Genomic DNA, 25,539 nt, shown 5'->3' with positions numbered 1-25,539 from the left:
GTGCATGGGGAGGGGTAGAGAGAAAGAGAGAATCCCAAGCAGGCTCTACAATGAATGTGGAGCCTGACACGGGTCTGGAGCTCACAATCCTGAGATCAGGATCTGAGCTGAAATCAGTTCAGACACTGAACTGAATGAGCCACCCTTGTGCTCTTAGGGTTTTAGATATTTTAATGTCCATTTGAAGGCACCAGGGCTTGCTTCATTTATAAATGCTATTTCTTTATTTTCCTTCTAATTGTTGCTCATCATTTTCCATATCTTCTGTTTTCCTTTTTTTTAATTTAAATGTTCTTAATTCTTAAATTCATTATTTAGTTTCATAAATCATCTCAATGATAGAAGCTTTTAAAGATTTAAATTTCCCTTTGAGGACAGCTAGATTATATCACAACTTCTGACATTTTATTATATTACATTTCACATGTTCTTAGTTTATGGCTTATTTTGACATAATAATCTTTAAAAGAGCATATTAATTTTCTCAAGTGTTTGGATTTTAGAAATGATCCTTTGCTTTTAATTTCTATGATTGCTGAATGGTAGTTAGAGAACATGTCTTTTTAAATTTCTCTGTTAGAGAATGAGTTGAAATCATACTCTGCCTGTGTATTTCTATGTACTTAGTACATAGTACATCATCATAGATTGTTTTTTTTATCATAGATTTTTATAGGTTACCCACACACAGTTCATGTACTTCATTTTCTTTTTAGGGTAAAGTGGTTATATATATTATATAATCATATATCATCTTGATGACATTATCTAGATCATTTATACCAGTTAACAGTTTCTGAATCTCAGAGTCGGTGGTGGGTACTCTTTTGTAAAAGATACATAAAATGTACTCATAAAATATTACATACAAATTCAAATATCTCCTGGCTCTTCTGAAAGAAAATCATAGATTCCTTTATGTCCACTGGCCATTATGAAGAACCTCTGCTCTGTAATTTAATTATTTATATGATATCTGTTTTAAGCAGTAAAAGCCAGAAAAAAATACATTAAAATTTCCAATTATGGTACAGAGTTATCAGACCCATTTTGTACTTCTACTAATTTGGGCTTATATACATGGATACTACATGGGCGTTGCATAAAGACTGGTATATTGTGACTTCTCTGGCACTAGCACCTGATATCAATAAACAGTACCCCTTTCCTTCTTTTTAGGATTCTCTTACATTCATTTATTTGTATTAATTTTATGTTGCTCATTTTCTCTAACTTAATGAATTTGAATAGTGTTTTACTTGAGTTTGTTGTAAATTTTATGTATAATCATAGTGTGCAAATTTATCTGCTCATTTCCAATATGTAAGTCTGATCTCTATATTTTTAATCTCATTGCACTGAATTGTTTATGTAATATTAAATAATGATGACAGGGGCGCCTGGGTGGCTCAGTGGGTTAAGCCGCTGCCTTCGGCTCAGGTCATGATCTCAGGGTCCTGCGATCGAGTCCCACATCGGGCTCTCTGCTCGGCGGGGGCCTGCTTCCCTTCCTCTCTCTCTGTGATCTCTTCCCTTCCTCTCTCCTACTGTGATCTCTCTCTGTCAAATAAATAAATAAAATCTTTAAAAAAAAAAAAAGAAAGAAAAAAATAAATAATGATGACAAAACTAGGTATCTCTTTAATTGTGCCGATTTTAATGGATTCATCTTATTATTTACTATAAATTTAACGGTAACTTTCACTTTGAAATAAGCATTCTTTATTCTGCCAAAATTATTAGTATACAGTCAGAGTAGTTAATTAGCCTCTCCTACCAATTTTTCTTGACTTCTCTCCCTCTTTTTTGTTTCTCAACTCTGACTGAATGCATTACTGTAGTTTCACTTTTTGATTTATAGATAAAGGAGCACTTGTCTTTCTGCTCCTCTGCCCCCTTTCCTCAAATATCCAATCACCACTGCTACGAACTAGAAACAAAAGCAATTCAGTGTACTTCCATTATCAGCAATTTCTGCTTCCCTCAATTCTACGTGAATCATGGTATATCGATACATTACTCAAAGACAACACTGCAGTTGACATTATTGACATTACATATGAATGAGGGAGTGATTCGATTGAGAGCATGGGGTTATGTTTGATAACCCACAAAACTCTTCCTGATGCAGCACATGAGAAAACAATAGAGTGTCTGGATAGTTCCCAAAGATGCTGAATAATTTTCCCTGCCTAGCAAAATAGCCTTTTGTTTACCCTGCTCTTAATAAACTCCTCTGTACGAAAGGCACATCGAATTGGGAGAACGCACAAAGCAGATAATGAAATCTCCAGGTGTTTGAGTTTGAAGGCTGTTCTTTATGCTATTGCTTGTTGTGCAGGTAGTCGTCTAAGTTTTAAATGTTCAAGATAAAATTATCACTTAGAAGACCTAATTTTAAGAAAAACTAATTTCTTCAGGCATATAGTGAGGTTGTCCTTATGTTAATAATGTGAAACGTGACCAGTGTCACTTTTAAAAGTATGGCTTATGTCCTTTTCAGATAAAGGAATAACACCCAATATGGCATTTTTTGTAAAAGGGTAATTATTAGATTATAAGCTTTTTGCTGGTAAAGACTTAAGGAGTATAATTTTTTTTTATCATAATGCTTTTCATTTTGTAGAAAATCAATGTGTAGTTATTAAATTATTTCTCCTTCTTTTGCTTAATACTAATGTATTCTAGAGTCAATAAATGATTTTTAACCACTCTTTGGCTTATCTTTGGTGTCCTAGAATTTTTTGGTGCCCTTATATAGATCAACAAAAAAAATATGAAGGAATATTGCCTTGTAGTTTGAAAGACTTAGAGTTAATGTTGAGTTCATTGTTATTTAGTTATTTGAAAACATGTGGTATATAATAACACTTTTTAATTTTTTGAATGACTGGCGTATTTGTCTCAGAGAACAAAATATCCTGAGAAGATTCCTGCCCCCCCCCCACCCCTCATTGATTCCTTCTGAGATGGAAAGCCAAGGTTGCTTCCAGAGTAGGCAAGAGAGCAGCCAACCCACTGAGCACTGAGGGTTTTAAAAGCAGGATGCAAACAGGTATTTGAGCTGCATTACTCTAAAATTTATAAGCTATGGGAAAGAATCAATGAGAATTTAGGGTTTCATTTTAAATTTTTTCCAGCTTAGGTTGTAATGGACTCTGAACAGATCCTGTAATAGCTTGTCCTGCTGTTCCACAAGGTGTCTGAGCATTAATATTATGGGTAAAAGGAATTTTTATAGTAATATCACGACATGTGAAGGCAGTCTATCAAGTGCATACAATAGGTCCAAGTTTTAACAGTTAACAATTGAGGACCACACTTCCCAGGATTGTCTAATTGTCCATCATCCTCATAAACTCTGTCCCCTTTTGTGTTTTTCAGTTCAGTGCCTTGCCATATGTAAACGAAGGGAAGCAGGAATTGCAGAGATGAAGGTTTTTTTTTTTTTTTTTAACAATTTTTTTTTTAAGTAAGCTCTACATCAAACATGGGGCTCAAACTCATGACCCCAAGATCAAGAGTCACACACTCTACCAACTAAGCCAGCCAGGTGTCCCCAGAGATGAAATTTAAATCCAGGCCTGTTTGATGCTAAGTCTGTGACTTCTCTAGTGCCTCATGCTGTGCAGAGAAACTATAACTGTATGCCGTTTATTAATCTGAACAACTTTTTTTTTCTCCAGGAATTTTTATTTTTACTAGTTTTTATTCTAGTTTTTTTTTAAACTAGAATTGATAAAAATACTTTCCCTCTCTTTTCTTTCTGCCACTGTCTAGACTCTGATGAACACAGGAATTAACATAAAGTTATCCACCAAGTGTCAGAAAAGAGTGTAAATAACACACAGCTTTGAGTGCCTGCCAGTCAGCTCTCAGGAGGCAGCTCTCCATTTGGCCATATTCCAGGTTATCTCTGGTGATTGTTTCTTCCATCCTCCGGCAGTAACAGGTGATGAATGAACGAGTTTACCCCATTACTCTCTGGACAAGTATTGAAATGATTAAATTTAAAGTCTTCATCAAAACTATTTTTCATAAAAATTAATCCTTGCGATTATTATTACAACTATTATGCACTGAGTGCCTGCTGGATTGCCAACAGTTTATAACACCCATAAAAATACAACCAGAAGATATTGTTAAAGATTGTTAAAAAACGCAACATTTTTTTTTTTTTTTTTTAATACCCGGTTTACAGACGGGGGACCTGAAGCTCAGAGAGGTCAAACCTCTGTGCCATTGCACATCACTAGTTCATGTTTCAACACGAATTCAAGTCCAGATCTGCCTATTGTGAAACATATGCACTTTTCACTTTACTCTGTTGCCTGTCAACCAAATAAATAAAATGTAGGCATGAGCCATCAGGGGTGGGAGTTAAGTCAGGCAGCTCTCTACTCATATAGATACTTTCCAGCTGCACTTCACTACGTCTCATATGTATAATCTCATTTAACTCACAGATTCTACCAAAGCTGAGGCCAAGACGGTAAGGAGGGAGAATGCAGAAAGACAGAGTGAAAGGAAAGTGCCTGCTTGTGTGGAAGCACCGAGGGAAAGAAAGGTCACATTGCCAGCTGGTGCTATGCTGTCTGTCATCAGGTTTTATAATATGGTGTAAACACTGGGGTCTGTGACACTGAACAAGGAGGGAATAGCTTATTACCTCCCAAAATAGCACAAATGCCAAGCAAGTTTAAGTGGCTTAGCCTCGGGAAATTTCTCCATTCTCCAACAATGTAAGGTCACATTAAATTATTTAGAGACGTAAGGCTTGACTGTATCAAAAAGCTAAACCTCGGTGCATTATTTTGATGATTGTTGATTGAGGACTTGCTGTGCTCTTGAGTTCAGATTTCCTAAAGAGGCCTAATATTAAATCAGTTGTTGAATTACGAAAAAATAAACACAACATCTTATTAAAGGAAAACTGAACTATACATGTATTAGTGAAAAACCTACTTGGCATAATCCTCTGAATTTAAAATAAAGAAGCTGTCTCCCAGGCAAAGGTTGTCATTCCGTAGGGAAGACTTGAAATGAAATTATAAATCCCCAAACAGAGATTTTATTAGAGTGGAAAACCTGACAGAATCATAACCACAGAAGCAGAATAGCAAAGGCTATGATGAGCACTGGCTCTCTTAGATTTTTAAACAATTAGGACAATAGAGAGAAGAAAACATTAATTAATAATTTTATGTGTACTCATGGATTTCTCACTAAAGTGGTTATATTTTCTCTTTGTAAAATTAATTTTGATAATTCTGCTTGAAAAGCTATTTGTTAAAAAAGAAAAAGAAAAGAAAGAAAACTCTGAATTAAGTTTCTAACTTGAGAAAACTTTTCTATCTAACCAAAATGCCCATTTTTCAGAATATTTAAAAAAAACCCAAAACTTCCAAACTCAGTCTTCAAAAACCTGTGATATTTCCTTCAAAAAAAGGGAAGAGGTTGTTTATGCAATATCCATGTCTTCACTTCTATTATCCATCCGCTACCTACCTATCCCTCTTACCTAAGGGCAGTGCTGCTCAAACCGTGAGCAGTGGGATCCCATGTTTGAATACAATTGTGTCAGAGACCAGATACATAAATCAAGGGCAAGGTCAGCCAGAGAGTTGAAGACTGGAAGCTGTGAATAGGGAACAAAGCCCACTTCAAATTGGTTTCTTCTCCCCACTCAGGAGTCCCTAACTCTCCACGGAAACCATGAGAAAAATGCCCCCAACCATACTCTTAACCAGATTTGACTTGTTCAGGTTCCATTCCACTCCGTTCTCTGTGGTTAAATGCCTGGTCATGTTTCTAAACTCCTGCCACATGTTGATCTTCAGGAAAAATAACAGATGATCACAATGATAAGCGATAAGTCATTTTTTTTTTCTATTATAGAGTTAACGAGCAATTTTGAAGTTTTTTGGATAAAAAAATGGAAGCATAATAGCAGGTATTAATATTATATACAAATACTGTAGTAAGAGGTTATTTTTCAATACTGTATCAGTGAGGGTTCTCCCGAGGAGGGGGGGGAAATCAATGGTGTGTGTGTGTGTGTGTGTGTGTGTGTGTGTGTGTGTGTTGAGACATTTATTTCAAGGAATCGACTTGTGATTGATAGGGCTGGCAAATCTGAAATCTGTCCAGGAGGACTGCAGGCAGGAAGGCCTAAGGTCCTAATCTTGAGGCACAACTTCTTCTTTTTGGACAAATTTCAGTTTTTGCCCTTAAAGCATTCTACTGATTGGATGGGATCTACCCACGTAATCGAGGGCAATCTTTCTTGAAGTCAAATTATTGTAGATTTCAATGACATCTTCAAAATACCTTTGCAGTAACACCTAGATTAGCTTTGATGAAATAATTGGGTATTGTAGCCAATACATAAAACTAACCATCAAAAATGAAATGTATAATTTTCCTTGATATATACACACAAAATAAATGCTAAATAATGTATTTATTTAAAGGAAGTATTTAAAATTTACTGCACTTAACTTTTAAAGTGTTTTAAAACAGAAGTTTTAAAACAGAAAAATACTATGCCCTGATAGTTGATCTCTGTTTCATGAAAAATATTACAGGTGAGGAAAAATGTTTTTCATTTTAGAATTTTATTAATGGAATTGTTAAGGTGAGTTCAAAAGCATCTTTTAATTGGTGTCATACAAGCTCATTTCCGTTTTTAAGAATGAAAAGATTTGTGTGCTTGTTCTAATTTGGTTTTACTAGTAAAATCAATATTACTTTTGCTAAATTAGATTTTATATCCTTTTATGTGTTCAGAGTATTACACAACAGTCACATCTCCTATTTGAGACTCCTCTGTTAAAGTATTTACAAAGAACTCTAGCTTTTAGTGATGAGTCCAACACTTAAAAACTCCAGGAAACATCACTGGATAATATTCAAATAATTTAATATTTGGTCCTTTTCGAAGGGCTTAGGACATATATCAAATTTCCATGTTTAAAGACTTCTTTTATTTCTGACATGGATTATTTCTTAGAACACATCTTATAGGAGTTATATACTTATGCAATTATTCATATTTATTTTATCTGCAAAAATGCCAAACTATTCGCAACAAGGTCACAGCACACACGGGAGGAGCCACTGACAACACTAATTGACGAGACTGAGACCACTTCTCCGTGTTCCTAGTTCAGTTTCCAGATATGTCAGCGTCAGCCTTCAGCTTTCCATGTCCCTATGTCCTTCTGCTTTCGACATAAGCGGAACTGGGAACGTATTGATTGCTAAGATTTCATTCTCGAGAAAATTAAAATATATTTTCTCTTTTACCTGATTTGTCAACTTAAAAAAAAAATATGTATTTTTTGGTTCACTTAGTTTTTGTTTTGGTACCTCTTTTTTAAAAAAAAGTATTTTATTTATTTATTTGAGAGACAAAGCAAGAGAGAAAGCACACACACACACACACACACGGTGGGGAGGGGCAGAGGGAGAGGAAGAAGCAGACTCACTGCTGAGCAAGGAAGCCTGGGGACAAGGGCTAGATCAAGGACCCCTGCGATCATGGACCTGACCTGAAGGCAGAACCGCTTAACTCACTGAGTCACCCAGGTGGCCCCTGAAACCTCTTAAAAAAAAAAAAATCTTGAGGCAATTTTAGGATTCCCCACTCCCTTCTCTGGGGTGAGGAGATCAGTATTTGTTCAAATAAATAAGTCAACACATTCCCTATAATAACCAAACAATCCTAATTTTTCCCTCCTGTCCCTATATTATTGTCATTTGTTTTACTTGTATGTAAGTCAATCTACAAAAAGGCACAAACTTTGAGTTATAAGAGATATAATTTCTGGGAATTTAATGTATAGCACGGTGACTATAAAAAATAAGAAAAATAAAAGTTTTTATTTTACCTTCACTTATTTCTTCTTTGATGTTCTTCCTCTCTTTATGTAGCTCCAAGTTTCTAATCTATATTACTTTTCTTCTCTCTAAAGAACTTCTTTTCACATTTCAGGCAAAGCAGGTCTGCTAGCTACAAATGTTGGTTCACGGGAGTTGCTTGGGTAAAACCTAAGACTGGCTTCCTACACGGAAGGCAGGAGAGACCTAAGAAAGAGGCTGCCTCTCCAGACCCTTAGGTGGCAGGTTTCACGAGCAAGGGAACTTACTTAATGAGGCTTGTTCCTCGTAAGGTGGCAAGACCCATGTATCTCGACACCTACTCCCCAGAATCTGACACGTTTATAGAGAGGTTCCATAATGGGGTTCCACCACGTATACTGCTCAGATGGCCTCAGCATTTGCTCACTCAAGGCTGCATCGTTGAAGACAGCCAGCTGTGTGAATGGGACGCTATTTGCTCACTTCAAAGACTGAGAGGGCACCGGAGCCTCCAATAGCCCCGGGCAAACTGGAGTGTCCCATTCAGGGTCACCAAAGAACACCTGAGGAGGAGTGATGGGTCGTTGCCAAACCACCTGCTATCCTTTAATCTCTGGGTCCCATTCAGGGTCACCAAACAACACCTGAGGAGGAGTGATGGGTCATTGCCAAACCACCTGCTATCCTTTAATCTGACAGGATGACTACATGGTTCGAGTGATCTCAATCCTATATTCCTAATACAGTTGGGTTGTTTCTGTTTAAAGCGATTTTTCTGTTCCCAGCACAGGAAAGCCCTGGTACTCAAATGACCATAACCTTTTGGTGAGCCACAAGAACTTATCCCAAGGCTAAGTGCACCACCCATGGTTCTGATGGTGGTAGTTTTAGGTTCTTCCTAATCAGCAATGGGATGGGCTGCCTGTGTGGTTTTCCAGAAAAGGATTACCCATGCCCAATGTTCCCGATCGTGTGTGTCACAGGCCAGTTTTCTGGATCAGAACCGGTAATATCAGTTGAATTAGGAGTACAGATTCTAGGTTGTTTCCCTTAATGTACTGTTCTAAACTTTCCAGTCTCCTCCCTGACATGGTGATATCCACCATGGCAATCTGACAAACTTAGAGAGGGGCAGCTGCCAACATACCATAACCTTTGGGCTTACTGTAGAAAAGTATTTTCATCAAGTGCCCACCCTGGGATCAGACACTACAGAAGGAGCAAAAGTCCAAAGGTGAAAAGAGAGATATTTAGTAGGAACTTGTGTGGGAAGGTCCTCTTCTTCTATAGTAATTGTATCTGTGGCGTGATCCTTAGACATTAACATGTCCACAGCATTAGAAACTTCACCTAGTTGTGCATCCATACATGTTAGCTGGGGAAGGCAGATCTCAGGCATGAGGAGAGATGGTGGGGTGGGATATGTCTGACTGGCCCTCCTGCATTCTCCCCTCTTGCAATGGTGTATGTTCTATTCTAGGTATAGGGTGTTTCTAGAGGTCCAGCTTGCAGCAGGACAGTGGGATCCTAGTGGAGACTGAATAGTTGCCCTCTTACCCAGGAGTTTAGAAATAACTCATCCATCCCAGTGGGGCATCCCATTGCAAATTCCAGTAGATTCTCCTTTCCCAGGAGTGATGGACCTGGTATTCTCAGCAGCATAGCATGTTGATCTGATCAGTAGTGAGAGTCTGGCCAATTTCTGTCTTCTGTGACTGCCATACCTTTAAGGTGTTGGGTGAGTTGACAGTGTTCCCAGTCTGGCATAAGGGGCAACAGACTGTACCGGGTAATCATTCAAATGTAGTGGAGCCTGGACAGTAGTTGAGTCCACTTAGCCAAGTTGGTTTTACCTGTTAGAAATTTAACCTGCTGCTTTAATACTTCATTTTTCCTTTCTACCAACTCTGATGCTTATAGGTTACAGGAGACACGGAATCTCCATTCAATGGCATGTTTTTTTCCCAGTCGTGGACATCATGACCTGTGAAATGGGACCTCCAATGACTGACTATTTGATGAGGGTATCCATTCACAGTACTCAGTTTCTCTAATCCCTTTGCGGTGAGAGCCTGATTTTCACTGTGACAGGGGGAAATCTTGGGTGAGACCAGAAACATGTCTACATAAACAAAGGTATACTTAGAACCGTCATTTGAAGGCAGGGGACACGATAATCAATTCGCCAATCTGTCACCAATTGAAAACTCCCGTGGATGGCCCAAGACTCCTTTGGCATTTGCCTTGGATGTTGTTTAGAACACAGAGGACATGCTGTTACTGCACTACCCAAACCCTGTATTTCAAGGGTAATCTAGGGTCCTGGGCAACACACTGTCCTAAGTGGGCACAACAGTGGTCACTTTTCCTACACAGCTAATCTGATTTTTCTCCTGAAGGGTCAGTTGCTAGGGTTCCTACCTGAGCGAGGGCATTAACTTCTTGAATGCCAGGAACATTTGATCTGTTCCACGGTCGATTCCCGCAACATCTTTTTCTCCATTATCCTCACTTTCGTGACGATTCCAAACCTTGGTGTCCCAATCAGGCTTTGTCACAGCACCTGGACCTTAATCCCCTCAGCCTGCACCCTCTTAGCTTTACTGAAGTGCATGCTAGGGTCTCCAACTGCTTCTCCTGCTCTGCCACCTTGCCTGTCATCCCTGAAGCCAGCAGAACTGTGGATACCACCCTTCTTCCTTTCACTTCTCTAACTCAAGCTTCAGCCTACCCAGTCCTGGGGCAGCCGTTTGCCCTGTGTTCACCTCTCTCTTATGCACAAAGAAGAATTGTTGATTTTTCAATCTGTTCCTGTTTCACTTGTTGTTAGGATGGAGAGACAACTTCCACAATCTTCACCTATGACTTCTTCACTCTTTCTTTATTAGCATTCTAGTTACCTGTTGCCATGTAACAAAGTGGCCAAAAAAGGTGTCAGGTAACACAGTGCCAGGTTGCCCAAAAACAATGCAGGAATTTGGGGGCAGTCAAATTGGTTGGTTCTGTCTCTAGGTCTTTCACAGGGTTGTGGTTGCATTGCGAGTCAAGGCTGGAGCCGTCTGAGGCTTCACTGGAGAAAAGTCCACCTTTAAGCACGCTCATGTGATTTTTTTTGTCAGTCACATTGTAAGCAGAGAGTTATGGGAAGAGGACGCCATGACAGGTAATGATTCTGGGGAAAGGTGAATGCAAGGCAGACCAGGTTGGATAAGTATGACAGATCTCACGAAGGAGTTTGGTCACTTTCTTTCAGTGGAGAACACTTGCAGGCTTTGAAGCAGGGAGGGCATGGGAAGCACTTAGTAAAAACTGTTTGGAGAAATGGAATATTAGTAGCTTCATTGCTTTATAGTGTGAGATCAAAAGGTGTTAATTAGGGTGGCTGGGTGGCTCAGCCAGTTAAGAATCCAACTCTTGATTTTAGCTCAGGTCTTGATCCCAGAATTCAGGAGACTGAGCCCCATGCTGGGCTCCATGCTCAGTGTGGAGTCTGCTTGGGAGTCTCTCCTTCTTCTTTCTTGGCCTTTACCATGTTTCTCTCTCTTGCTCTCACTCTTCCAAAAAATTAAATCAAAAAAAAAATTTTTAAAGATGTTAAATAGCAGGTATAGCAGAAAGACCCATTGGTAAAGATTTACGTCAAGAGAGACAGAAGGCTCAACAGAACTCAGCTGCCCCTCTGCCTGCAGATCTCAGTAAGCTCTGAGCCTCCACAAGTTTTGGGGCACTCTCTGGTCAGAATTAGTCTCTGACCTAGCTTCAGAAACTAGAGAATGTGTCCCTGGGCTGGGCTACGCTATATATCAAATATCCAAGCATACCAGCCATTGTACCCTTCCGCTTTGGATGTTTTGTGTAGCTCAGGCAATAGGAAAGTTAATATGTATCAAACACTTATCAGTGGCAATGCCTGCTTTAAGTGCTTTATGTGAATTAATACCTTTAATCCTCATAAGAGTTGCTTGATAAGTTACTATTATTACTCACATTTTACAGATACGATAACTGAGACTCAGAGTGGTTAAGTGGTTCACGGTTACAGAGATAATAAAGGGTGATGTTGAAATTCAAGCCTAGGAGTTAAACCAAAGACTTGATCTCAGCCTTCTCATTGATGCTACTTTCAGGGAAATTGCATAAATACTCAAGTTTGGAATTGTGCTTAGATGAATTAAATCTCTGCTGCAGACAGCTCAGGGGAAGTAAGCATAAACAGTCTAATCTAGCAGCCAAGATAAACCATGGTCTATTTTTTTACTGTTTCTAAAGGACATTTTTCCTTGAGTTCCACTGATGCCAATAGGATAAGAGAAATGGATTGTCAAAGTCCCATGTAAAGGCAGAGCATTATTGGTAAACACTAGTGTAATTCTTCATGTTAAGCAGCCTGTTTTGTTCTTTCCACCTCCAGAATCCCTGAACCCCTGAATGTGTCCCTTTTCCAATTCTCTGTCAGATGATTTGCCTCTTCCTCCTCAAAGTCAAACCACACCATAACACATGTAATTAGTCCACTACTTATCGAGACAGAATCTGTACATCAAAGCAAATCAGTTACACTGCTACCTGGGTGCGGCTTAAACGGGGAATAAACCAATGTAACTGACACTGACAATCACCTTTCTTTTTTGTAACACATGTATTCTAGACCAAAGGATTACGAAATATGTATCCAAATGTAAGTCTGTGTTTATTCTTCTCAAAATGGGGAATCACATAATTCATATTATATACATATCGTCAATTTGTTAGTCTCTAAATCTGTAGCTGTTACATGGCTACTTCTGACCTACACCTATTTCTACTTAACGAGGGCCTTAGGTGTTAATTTTGGTAATTCTCAGCTTGTCGTATGAAGAATGAACTTTGTCTCTAATTGGACTTGTACAGAGTATGCATCATAAAAAAGAAAAACTAAATATTTTTTCACTTACTAAATTAGGTGTATGAACCCTTTCAAGCATATTATCTTATATTTATACCAGTTTTAATAAGTTTGGAAGATTAAGGGCATTACTTCTTGAACAAAGTTGGAGAGAATCGAATGCTTTTTTTTTTTTTTTTAGAACGAGTTACAAACAGTATCTTCATAGCTGCCAGGTATGTCATAAATTACATTTTTCCACACTGTTTGTTTGTAAATAAAAGGATTACATACATTGCCAATCTGCTGTAATCTCACTAAATTGCATTTTAACCAAACTCTACAGAATATAATTAAGAAGGGCCTCTTAAGATGATGTAGGCGCACACACAATGACCAGCCATGGTTTCCAGTTCCTGCTTGTACCCACCAGGGAAGAAGCAGATGGTGCCTTCTTTGACACTAATGGACCTTACTCTTTTATTTATTTAATTTTTTTTAAGATTTTTTTAAATTTATTTGACAGACCAAGATCACAAGTAGGCAGAGAGGCAGGCAGAGAGAGAGGAGGAAGCAGGCTCCCCGCTGAGCGGAGATCCCAATGTGGGACTGGATCCCAGGATCCTGAGATCATGACCTGAGCTGAAGGCAGAGGCTTAACCCACTGAGCCACACAGGAGCCCTGGACCTTACTCTTAATGGTGACTCCTGTAGCCGGAACACAGAGGCCCTGGGAGTACCCAGTGCACCATAGGAATTCTTCCTGCAACAGCCTGACAGTGCTCATCCAGTCTTCCTGACTCAGAGCCTCTGCTCTTGTGTTTCTCTCTGCTTAGAATAAAAGCAGAAGATCTACTTAGACCTTCGCAGGGGTAGAGCCTCAACTTTAAGCTGACTCAGATAATACTTCCTCAGACACTTACCCTGATAAATGAAAGAAAGAAAAAAAAAAATTCCAGCAGCTCCAGTGACAATGGCTTCTTATGCCATGGGTTAGGCATTCCATCGTTCGGAGCTCTAACTGTTGAAACATCTGTATTAATTTGCGAGGGCTGCTGTAGCAAAATGCCACAGACTGGGTAGCTTAAACAAAAGACATTGATTTTCTCACAGTTTTAGAGTCTGAAACTCTGAGACCAAGGTGTTGGCAGGTCTGGGTTCTCCTGAGGCATCTCTGCCTGACTTACAGATGGCCGCCTTCTGGCTGTGTCCTCACAGTTCTTCCTCTGTGTGGAAACATCCCCGGTGTCTCTCTCTGTGTCCACAACTCCTCTCCTTACAAGGACACCAGTCAGATTGGATCACAGCCTGCCCTGGAGGCCTCATTTTAACTTAATCACCTCTTTAAAGGCCCTATCTCCAAATACAATCACCTCGTACAGTAATGTGGGTTAAGCCTTCACCCAATGAATGTGGACGGGGCACAAATTCACCTCAACACCATTCTTTGCTCAATGGATTCTTTCCGATTTCAGGATGCCCTCTTTTATGTCAATACTTGTCTTCGCAACATTATCTCATGCCCTTCATGCACAATACTTCACTGAACTTATTTGGAAAATGTCCACTCATTTACTGTAGCAGAGGAGAGAGTGTGCCTCTTCTGTTTCCTACTGCAGTCGCCACGAGTGACTGAAGTCCTCATTGGGGTCCTCTGAATCCCTTGCTGCAGGATTCAGCAGATCCTGCTGAATCCTTTGCACCACACTGAGGTGGACATTCCTGTTGATTGCTCCCAACCAATGACACAATGCAGCAATGACACTAAGGCCGATTCTTTCCTATGAGACACATAGCTCCTCTGGCTAGAGACTTTGGTTTGAGGATTCTCATAAGTCTCGGGAGAATGTCTTCAAACTGTTCTGCAGGCTCCAACTTTCCTTCTATCCCTCTCCATCACGGCGGGGGAGAGCTGCACTAGGCTGATAGCTTCCCATCCTCCTCTGGCCGCCTTCTCATTTTCCCTCACAGGCATTTCTCCCAATAATCTCTTGCACATCTAATCATCTTGACATCTTATTGGAGGACCTGGACAATTTGCCTCCACTGAGTAAATGATAGAGGTCTTCTCTTTTCTGAGAACGTGACTTAAATTGAGAGAATGGATTCAAGAGTGGAAATTCTAGCAGGCAAGGGGAAATATATATATTTTAGACAGCCGAAATACCCTTGAAATAATTCAGCACTTATAACAAGTACATGAATTTAATTAAAGTGTTTCTTAGACTTCTAAATAAATCATTAGACATTTTAAAGTATAAATTTATTTTATATGAAATTTTTATCCTGAACACAAGAATATTTTATTCCTCTTTATACTTAAACAAAATACACATTTTTTTCCTCCCCAAATTATCAACAAGTCCATAGGGATCTGCAGGGATTAAGACCACACATTCAGGATAAAACCTTCCCATTTGAGCCTTCAGAACATTATCCTCAAACCTAGCCCGAGTCCCACAGCCCCACTAACCCTGCCTAGTCTGGGACCAGCTAGAACTAATGTCATTAAGCCCATTACCTGTTTGTGTCAATCACCACAGGGAGTCCCAGGCTTCCAGGTTTCCCTCACTGCACACATTTTAATCACTGTATGTCTTTGCATACCCTTTATTATGTCTCTTTCTTCCATCTTCCATAACTCCTAAAACCTCTCTAGTGAGCCCTCTGGAATTTATGGTCCATCATAAATAAAACTCCCTACTCTCTTCTCTAAAAATTACCTTCCATCCACTCTCAATGAAACTTAAATCTCCCGTAAGGATGTGGCTTCCTCCACTGGTACTCACGCGGAAGCTGTTTTGTCTCCATCAGCCCTCATCCCAGTGGGCTTGAATCTGGCTAAGTGTTCTCTTTGTCCTCACTGCCAATTATAGGATGCAAGCCCTCTATTGTCCTAAAACTCTGAAACATTGATTATAAGGCCATTTGCCTTGGCCACGTATCTCCAGTCCCTCACTAAATCTGCTCTAACCATAATTGTCTCCGGAATTTTCCTCAATTTCACTGGAAAATGCCATTCTTGGGATCATAGTACTTCTTACTCCCTTTCCTATAACATATTCTCAAATATTTGTTTAAGTTGGCTTGTCTCTTCATTATCTTATTTAGAATTTTTTTTGTCAAATGTCAAAGAAAGGTATTCTCTCTGCAATGTTTAACATGGCAACTGCTTTCTACAACTTTTCTTATAATCCATTGCTTATATTTTCTCCATGACACCTGTTTTTATTTGTATCCTCTATCAAGACCTTAAACTTCAAAAACATAGATTATGCCCTTCCCCAATGAATAACCAGACTCTACTATAGGATAGGTACTCAACCAACATTTACTAGATGAATACAGTAAATTGAATTTATGGAGATTATAATCTTTCTCCCCTCCGAAGGATAAATTAAATACTCTTTTAAGAAAAATCACATTGCTATCTGTCCTTCAACATATTCCTGTTGCTTTTTCTTTCTGTTATGTGTCTGATATTCTGCTAATAATGCAAACATGAATAAAGCCCGATTTCTTACCTTGACATGTATGTTTTCTAGCTATAAGACAGAAATATATACAGATTATCATAATAATAGGGATAAATATCTATGCATATTTAGGCTTTACTTTTCTCTGGCAACTGTATATAGGATAGATTTGAGGGGGACAAAAGCAGAGACCAGGAAACTAATTAGAAATGCACACTATAGCCAAATGATAGACAATGGTATCCTATGTTAAACTTCTTAGTTAGAATGGGAAGGGGCAGAAACATAAAACATATTTAATAGGAAAAATTCAGGAAAAATAATTTTGATTATATTTAAAAAGTGAGAAAATACAAAAGACTGTGTGATAAAGAGACATTAGAGGAAATCAGTGGAGAAAGATCAGAAATTAACATTTCATCTGATAAATGTTGGTGTCTATGTGAGATACCTAGAAGAATATATCCTGGATATTGGTCTCAGTATAAAGCTTGCTGGCGAAGTGTATGAAGGAAAAATACATTTGGGAGTTCTCAGTGTGTCTGAGCCTTAGAAATAAATTTAAGCCTTAGAAATAAATGAGATAGCCCAGGATAACATATAAAGCCAAAATAACCAAGGCACAATGACTAACACTGACAACAAGAACTTGGAACACTTATAGAAAGTGGGATGATTTTATAGAGAGAATAAAATGTCAGAGAGATCACTCTCCAAAAAAGCATAGTACGGTATGACACAAACCAAGAGATTAGAGAGTGTGAAGAATGAGAAAGTAAACAGAATTCCCAAAAGCAGCAGAGAAGCTCAGCAAACTCAGAAAGGACCATTTTCATTGGATTCAAAATTAGGAGACCACCAATGACTACCAAACCAGTTCCAGGGCACTGGAGAGAGAAGCAGGCAGGATGCAGGGTCCTGGAGCGCTGAATGGGTTTGAAATTGTGGTCAAGTGTGGCAACAACACTGTCATTAACTGCAGAGGACAGCGAGTCATACAGGGGGCAGCAGCTGGCTGGGAGATGCCAGAGGAGGCTTAGGTACATGTAGAGGCTAAGAGGAAGAAGCAGAAAGGAGAATGGTGAAGGTGTAGTAGAGAGAGCAACGACGGTAGGAAAAACACTCTGGACAACATCGTTCAGGGGTGGAATAAAGAGCTGAACTGGAGGGGCCAAGAGAGGCCAGAGGACTATGATGGTCTTAGGTGTGGATGTAGATTGGCTTGTAGGAAGGGCACAGCATACCCGATGTAAATTGGTACTAGTAGTCTCTCTCTCTTTTTTTTTTTTTTAATTTAATAAGAGAATACCCAACTTTTGTAGCAATATGGACAGGACTGGAAGAGATTATGCTGAGTGAAATAAGTCAAGCAGAGAGAATCAATTATCATATGGTTTCACTTATTTGTGGAGCATAACAAATAGCATGGAGGACATGGGGAGATAGAGAGGAGAAGGGAGTTGGGGGAAATTGGAAGGGGAGGTGAATCATGAGAGACTATGGACTCTGAAAAACAATCTGAGGGTTTTGAAGGGGTGGGGGGTGGGAGGTCGGGGTACAAGGTGGTGGGTATTATAGAGGGCATGGATTGCATGAAGCACTGGGTGTGGTGCAAAAATAATGAATACTGTTATGCTGAAAATAAATAAAAAATAAATGTTAAAAAAAAGAAACCCTAAAAAAAAAAAAAAAGTAAGTTTCTTGCTGATAATCGTAGGCAAGGGGTTCCAGCATTAAGTAAGACATCTGTGAGAGCTTGGAATATTCATAGAAGGGAATGGAAGAGAGAACGATAGTGTTTACAAGTCATTGGAATGAAGACACAAACGTCTTGGGGAGACAACCTGCATGGTTGGGTAATATCCTCCAATAATCCTTACCCATCCCCAACTGCGAATGTTAAGGCAGGCGTTGACTGATCCTGATTTAGAGTTTTACTACGAAAGTGCTGTAAAACAAGGTAACTGAGAGACCAGAGGGGAAAGAAGTAGAATTGATGTTTGCTCCTGCTTTCTAGATGGGAAGGGAGGGAAGAAAGGCCAGCAGGAGTTGATAGAAAAGGAAGAAAGAAAAGGAAGAAAGGGATCAAGAATCTTTAAATTTCTTGCAACCAGAGTAGAAATGATAGGTATAAAATCATGGGAGATTTGGGAGGACAGGAATTCAGATTAGAGACGGTTCTTGGAGAAGAATCTTTCAGGAACATTTGTTCCAGATGATTTCACATTCAAGAAATTGTCTGATAAGAAAAGGGGTAAATTTTATTAGATTTAAGGATGCCCATAAATTTGAGAGTAGGTAGGGTTTGGGAATCCAAAGAAAATATGGAACTATTATAGTTTAATGTCTAGACAAGGGATCTGAGAGAGAAATAATGTGTTTGAGGGCACACAGATACTTTGTGGAAGAATCTGGATCGGAGCAAAAGCCTCCTGATGGAGACAGTAGATTTTTTTAGATTTTTTTATTTGTTTATTTTAATGTTGCTTCTTGTTATCTAATACTGGGGAGCATGGCAATGCCTTCTGATTCTTCCCTGGAGTTTAGGAATCAAGTGCTTGAGGTACTTGGTGGGCTCTTTGTGAAAAATAAACATTAGGAAAAGTAAGCAATGATAAGAAATGAAGATTTGCTTTTCTTTTGCTCATGAATTCATTCTACATTTTTTATTAATAAAAATCCTCTCTCTCCCTTTTTGCATATACATCTTATAGAAGAGGAAAGTTCTAAGGCTGGTTAGAGATTTCAAAGGAATTTATTATTGTCTTTTATTACTTTCAAATATTAGTCCAAGAGGAAATCTAATAAGCGTATTATTAAAAAAGGAAAACAACTTACATTTGCATATTGAGTTGTATGTGTGTTTGTGGCATTGCTGTAAACATTTTCTCCAAATTTCCCATGTTGACTCAAAGTTATTCTAGCATTCTAGAGTTGGGGCGCTGACATGCTGATTACCTGTCTCCCGTGAAAAGAAAAGTCTACTTTGAAGGTGGTTTAAGGAGCGGCACCATGCAAAATTTGCACACATTATTAGCTCTTTGGCAACAGGTGTCTTGAGAACATAGGACAGGTAACACAACTCACTGAGCTGACTCCCACAATGGATTTTTAGTTAGCTTTCAAAAGATAAATAAAATTGCCTTCTCATCACTTGAGGAAGATAATGCATAAGCACATGCCAAAGGACTGTGACTAATTCTACAAAGTCACCTGCCACAAGGAGCAGTTAAGCATACTTGGACTCTTTGTAAGGAGGGAGGTACTCTTTTATAGTAATAGTGTGAGTAAGGTAATTTACTGAGTCAGTAATAAATTTTGGCAGATACAGTTAACTCTAATCCCCTTAGATAATTGGTATATATTATTAGTTAAGTAGCTTTAAGGCCTAGTGTAAACTTAGGTTTTACATATACCTAGATACACCTAGATAAACTTATATCATGAAACTAATGATAATACCTTATACTAGCAAGTTGAAACCACAAATACATTGAAAAACTCATTCACCATGCTCATTGGGATTTATTCCTGGGATGCAAGAGTGGTTCAATATTTGCAAATGAATCAAAAGGACATATATCAAAAGAGAAAGAATAACAACCATATCAATAGAGGCCGAAGAACCATTTGACAGAATTTGTATTAAAAGTGTTAAGGAAATACATTTATTTATCGGGTATTTGAGGCATATGAGTTTAGAAAAGCATTCAAGGTAGGTGATGCTCAACTTGATATAAGACTTAGAATTTGGGACATGTATGTCAGGTAGAGGAGCATGGAGATATGAAAGAGAGAAGTAGGTTTGGGGAATAATAGCTACTTTTTAATTAATGGAACATAGGATGTGTGTGAAGTAGGGATAGAGGCAAAGCTAAGGCTATGCTGGAGGTAGGCAGGGTCACAGTCCTAAAGCAATAATTGATTAGGTATAGGTCGAGATCAAAATCAATCAAGGAGTATAGGAATTGGAAATATTATTATGCACAACAACTGAAGTAAAACTTAGAATTCACCAAAACTATTCTCTGTAAATATCATGGAAACTGCAGTGGAAGTATTATCTTATATAATATGGTTAAGTTATCATCATTTTCCAATGAATAAAAATGCACAATTTATCTCAAGAGACATGCTTCTTTAAATGACATTGTGTGGCTTATTCTCAGTCCTTAACCTATTTGATTATTTTTCAGTATTTTATACTATGAAATATTATCATCATTGAAAATCTTTCTGATTGGCCTACATAAAACTACACTATCTAATCATTTCTCCAGTGCCTTCTTCAAGCCTGTGCTTCTAGCTTTAGCTAACATTTCTCTTGCCCTTCCAGTAAGTAAATGTGTTAACTTTCCAATAACCTCAGTCTGGGCCACCATGATTGTCCCTACACAGCACACTTACCTTCACAGGGACAATCACCTCCCCTCTCGCACTTGTCAAAACCTATTCGGGCAAGCTCCAGGAAAAATGCTACTCTTTACTCGAAGTTCTAATTAACCATTAAGAGGTCTTCCCTCTTGATCCCACAGGTGTATAACTCTTTAATCTTGGATTAAAACAAGGTCTTGTAACCTTCTCTCTTGAATTATCTATCTGCCACAGAAACCTCCAACACGAGATGTTAAGTTATTGAGGGTTCAGGCCCTGACCATCGTCATGTTCCCTAAGATATCTTCTTTGTTCAGTTGCCGATTTCTGCATCCCTCCTTCCCACATATCTCAGGTGGTGGACCTCCGCTAGATATGCAATCTAACCCCAGTGCCCAGCACTAGTTCTGAATAAACCAACTTTCAGGTATCATGTATTTAAGGCATATACCCATGGATGCATTCAGTTTTGTTCTAAGACGCGGAACGGTCTACCAGTTACTCAGACTCAGCTACTCAGCCGATCCTTCCCCTATTCCTTTACCCTTGACTGTTCTGTTCATCTTTATGGTAAGGAATAACATCTTCAAGTCCTTTGGTCTCAAATTAGTGAGACCCAGGTCACTGATTGTTCAAGTTCATAGACAGTAGCTGTTCAATAAATGCCTGTTGGATGAGTAAATGAGTGTGTGCATGAATCAGTGAATGAATGATAAAGACTCGGTAGATACACACATTGATTGCCACTGTCCTGTGAAGGACACTCAGCATATACGCCACCCCTCAGGTATAAACTTTTTTCCACTATGGGGTTTTCCTTCTGATCAGAAGGGTGTGTTATTTGAGGAATGATCTGCCAGAGTAAATCCTGCCCTCTCTGTGTGATAAACAGGAGGGGAGACTCCTACTATAAATGAACTATCTGGTATTCAATAATGTCACTACACGCATAAGCGTGGCAATATAAACCTTTTAAAGCAGTAAGGGAACCTCATGATTATTTACAATTTATCCTTTACACAAATGAATCTCCTGAGAATAAATAAAGGTCAAGCTACTTGCCTAAGTTTCAAGGAAAACTGCAGTAGAACTGAGACAAAAGTCATGGTTTCCTAACTTATTATCCAATGTTCCTTTCATTATAAGTACATTTACTTTATGACATTAGGAATGAAGTAATTGAATATAACTTCATTTTTATGTTTCCCAAATAGTGATTAAATTTTTAGTATGTTATTACTATGCCACGAAATTACCAAGAATCTTGATAAGGATGTATTGTTTAAAGGGTGATTATTTTTTTAATACATCACTCTTTTCTTGACATGAATGAGGGCTTCATGTGATGTTTTTGCCACAAACTGTCGGAGCTGCCCAATAGCTTCTTTAAAAAAGCAGTAAATGTAGAGTTAAAAATTCAGAGTAAATACTTTCTCAATTCCCAAGGCAACAACTTACAAAGGGAAAACAACAGAGGCCAGTGGAGGAGCCCCTAAGATGCCTGTTTTGTGGCCCTAGTGGAACTTTGCACTTCCTGAAATCTCTGGAGGAAGGGAAGCCATTTGTGTTAGCACCGCTGGGGTGAGATGGTCCCTGAGAGTAAGTCAGGGGACTGCTTTGGATGTTGCTCTTTGCTCTTTCCAGCCCCTGTGAGACTTCTCAGCACACTTGAAGCAATAAAGGAAGGAATCAATCGAACTTTTGTGCTTGTAGAGCAGATTCAGAGATATTCTTGTGTGAAAACATTTTGCTTTCACATTGCTAGAATTTATGGTTGTACTCAGTGCTGTTGTACTAGTTGTCGGGACTGCTGTAAAAAAGTGCCACGGATGGGGTGGTTTAAACCACAGTTTGTTTCTTCAGACAGGGGCACATGGACTGGCCAGGCTGGCAGCAAGGATCAGGGGAATGTCGGACTTCAGAGAGCTCAGCCTCATGTCTACCCACAGCCATCCACCCCAAGGCTCATAAACCCATCCTTTCCACTAGTACCCTTGCCTTCCCAGAGGAAGGGAGTCAAGGCAAGGATGGTTAAGGAGGCTGCAGGGTCGCTAAAACACAGCAGGGTTGCATTTGGTGGGTTTGTGGTGTTGGCCAAAGACTGGATCGAAAAATGGCTCCTCTTCCTCATCTTTGCACCCCAGCAATCTCAGGACCAGAGGAACTACCTTCTCCTGTCCTCAGAAGTCACCCATTTTCCTACCTCAGGATAAACAGAAGTTCCTTTTTTTCAGGAAAGAATTTGTTATACTCTGTTATGTCCTGCACCCAGGAAAATCCATTTCTCTTAAAAATGTTGACACAATCCTTGGGGAATCCTTTACTGGGAATCAAAGTCAAGCACAGCTGGCAGAGTGTGTGACCAGAGCACTCCTGGACAAAATCAAGAGGGAAGGGGACAACTGTAGAACCATGCCTGTCTGTGGGGAGTTTGCCTCAGGCACCACAGAATTGGGGTGAAAAACTGTGTATTCAGAAAAATCCATTTTGTTAATTTTTGAGAATAAAATAAAATGATACAAACAGTGTTCATGCAATGGGACAAAATCATTCTGATTTGCCATCAGAGTACCTAAACCTGAACCTACTTAAAAATAGATGAGTCAATCTGCCAGTGAGTCTGGGAGCGCCTGGCAATGGCAGGATTTGTGCTTGGATTATTCTTTTAGTAGCTCTGACCAAATGGCATTAAAGTGATTTGAACTCTGAAGTTCCAGCCAGAACCTAAAAAGTCTTTTGCTTGGTTCCCAGTTCCCCCGCTACCTGGAAATCACCGAGTTGAAAACGCCTCCAGTTCGAATCCATTAAAGTTAACAACTTTCAGAGCCATTAGAGATAACAACTTCCTCTGTCACAGTTTCTCATAAGAGCCCCCTGTGAAGGATTTATGCAAAAAGTGGATCCAAGGAAAACAAACAAATTCAAATGCTGTGACACACTGACAGGAGAGATGAGAGGAAAGTGCAGGGTCCAGACTTCTGCGTATATTCTGCTCTGACATGAGTCTGACTGTGTCGTCTTTTACTTCAGGATGGAAATCCGAGCCTGAGAGTGGTGATCCAGGCTTTACGATACATGTCTGTCTTCCCTCGGTGTCCACACACAATGGCAAGATGGGAAGAGAGCCCGTCATGGCGGAGGCTGCAGTCCTTTGCTGGAAACTCATTCCTTCAGAGCGGTGATGTCCCCTGGACTCTCCCAATCAGGCCTGCCTCTTGGGGGCATGGAGCTCCCACAGCTCCTCCTTCAGAGGTTCTGAAGGAGTGAAGCTGTCTCTTGCTGGAATTTGAAATTTGCTTGTTCTAAGGCTTAAGTGTATTATTTGTATTCTTTTCCATTTTTCAGTGGTTAAAGAGCACAGCTTCTGCCTCAGAGAATGTGCCCTCCTCTCTTCCTACCACATCCACTCCTTTCTTAGGCTTGACCCAATTCTCTATCTTTCAACAAGAAACAAAATCCACAATATTATGAAAAAGAGGGCCTTCCTCAGGTGCTCCGTTAAACCTACAAACATTCAACATGTTTTTCTTTATACTGTTGTAGACTTTTTAAACAATTCAATAGGAAAATGTCATGTTTAGAGTACAGGAGCTTATGCTTCCATTCTACTTCAGAAACAGTATACAACTATGGACAACAGAAACTGAGTAGCTCATGGACACAAAGTCAGACTCAGGACTGAGCTCAAATCATAGAGAATCTAGGACTGGATAGCTCTGTGACTTGGGAGAAATCGTCAACATGTCTGCGCCCCAGCATCCCTGTCTCTAGGGTGAGGGCGGGGATATTACCTACCTCACAGGTAGCAAGTGTGAAGCTCTTAGACTGACAAAAGTTAAAACATTTGCTATTTCTGTTCTGACCCTTTAAGTATTAATCAACCTGCAGATTCCGAGCTAAATTGTATTCATGTTGCTGAGACTAAAGAAAGAATGCTTGTGTCTCTCAGTTGGCTCACAGAGCCATTATAGACGTACTAGTGACAGCGGCAGTCCGCCCAGTGATGATATTCACAGCCTGTCTGAGATAGTCTGAGAGTCACTTTGGAATGGCAGAAACCAGAGTAAAGGGGATAATAATGGTGAAAGGAAGAGACTTGAACATGTGAGATTTAGGAGGGTCAGTCAGAAAAAAAAAAAAAAAAAAAAAAGTCATGTTTTCTGAGTAAAGAGGAACAGGAGAAGAGAACAAGGGAACCAGATCTGGCCAGTCTTTCCAAATAGAAAGCAGAGCATAAAGAACAGATGAGAAAAGGTTGTTTCTCTGACAAAACAAACAAACAAAATCAATCAATAATAAAAAAAATATATAAGTTAGCTTGCCTGCCAAAGCCATGCCTCCCCGCATTCTAACCTGGTGGCTTTGGGTGCTGGCTCAGGGAACAGCACCTGTTACGTCACTGGAGATGTCCCTCTCACCTGTTTCCCTCTAGACAGGCACACGGGCTATGCTGTTTTCATGCTTCTAACATATGAGTAACTGCATGAGTAATTTTGTGTGTGTAACACTCATTTTAACAGTTTATTTTTAAATATTTTGGGCTTACTAGAGAGTTGCCATTTTTATAGATCATTCATCCAGCTTCTCCTAATCTGAGCATCTTATGTTACCACGGTACAATTACTGATACCAGGAAACCAATCCTAATGCAATGCTATTTGCCAGTTTTCCCACAATCAGTACAGCAAACTCCAGGAAAATCTAGCTCCTACCATCACATTGTGGGTTAAGATTCAACATATGCATTTCAGGGGAATGCAAACATTCCATCTGTAACACTAAGTAACCTCTACATCAAGGAATACTCAGATGAAAATTTGTTTGACTAGTAAGTAATGAAAAATCCAAGAGAAAATTTCACTTGTTAAAATGATTACAACTTTGCAGTTCTGACAATGAATAAGATTCTTTTTTTTTCTTTCCCTATAATTTAACAAAAACAAAGTTAATCCTTATGTTTCA

General features: G+C 39.2%; 1 long non-coding RNA gene across 3 annotated transcripts in view; it reads right to left on the bottom strand.

Annotated features, from left to right (window-relative positions):
* Positions 1-25,539, bottom strand: part of LOC116572364 — a 105,810-nt gene that overhangs the window by 55,475 nt on the left and 24,796 nt on the right. For 2 of the 3 annotated variants that reach the window (XR_004278277.1, XR_004278275.1), the window contains 2 exons: positions 19,042-19,161; positions 7,893-8,066 (listed from right to left, as the gene is read on the bottom strand). This is a non-coding gene — a long non-coding RNA (uncharacterized LOC116572364). Of the gene's footprint in view, positions 1-7,892; positions 8,067-19,041; positions 19,166-25,539 lie in introns of all 3 variants that reach the window. The other variant, XR_004278276.1, reaches the window with a different exon arrangement.

Source organism: Mustela erminea, chromosome 13, assembly GCF_009829155.1.
Source record: "Mustela erminea isolate mMusErm1 chromosome 13, mMusErm1.Pri, whole genome shotgun sequence".
NCBI lineage: Eukaryota > Metazoa > Chordata > Mammalia > Carnivora > Mustelidae > Mustela > Mustela erminea.
The sequence above is the reverse complement of the archived record's forward strand: the minus strand, read 5'-3'. Positions and strand labels throughout refer to the sequence as shown.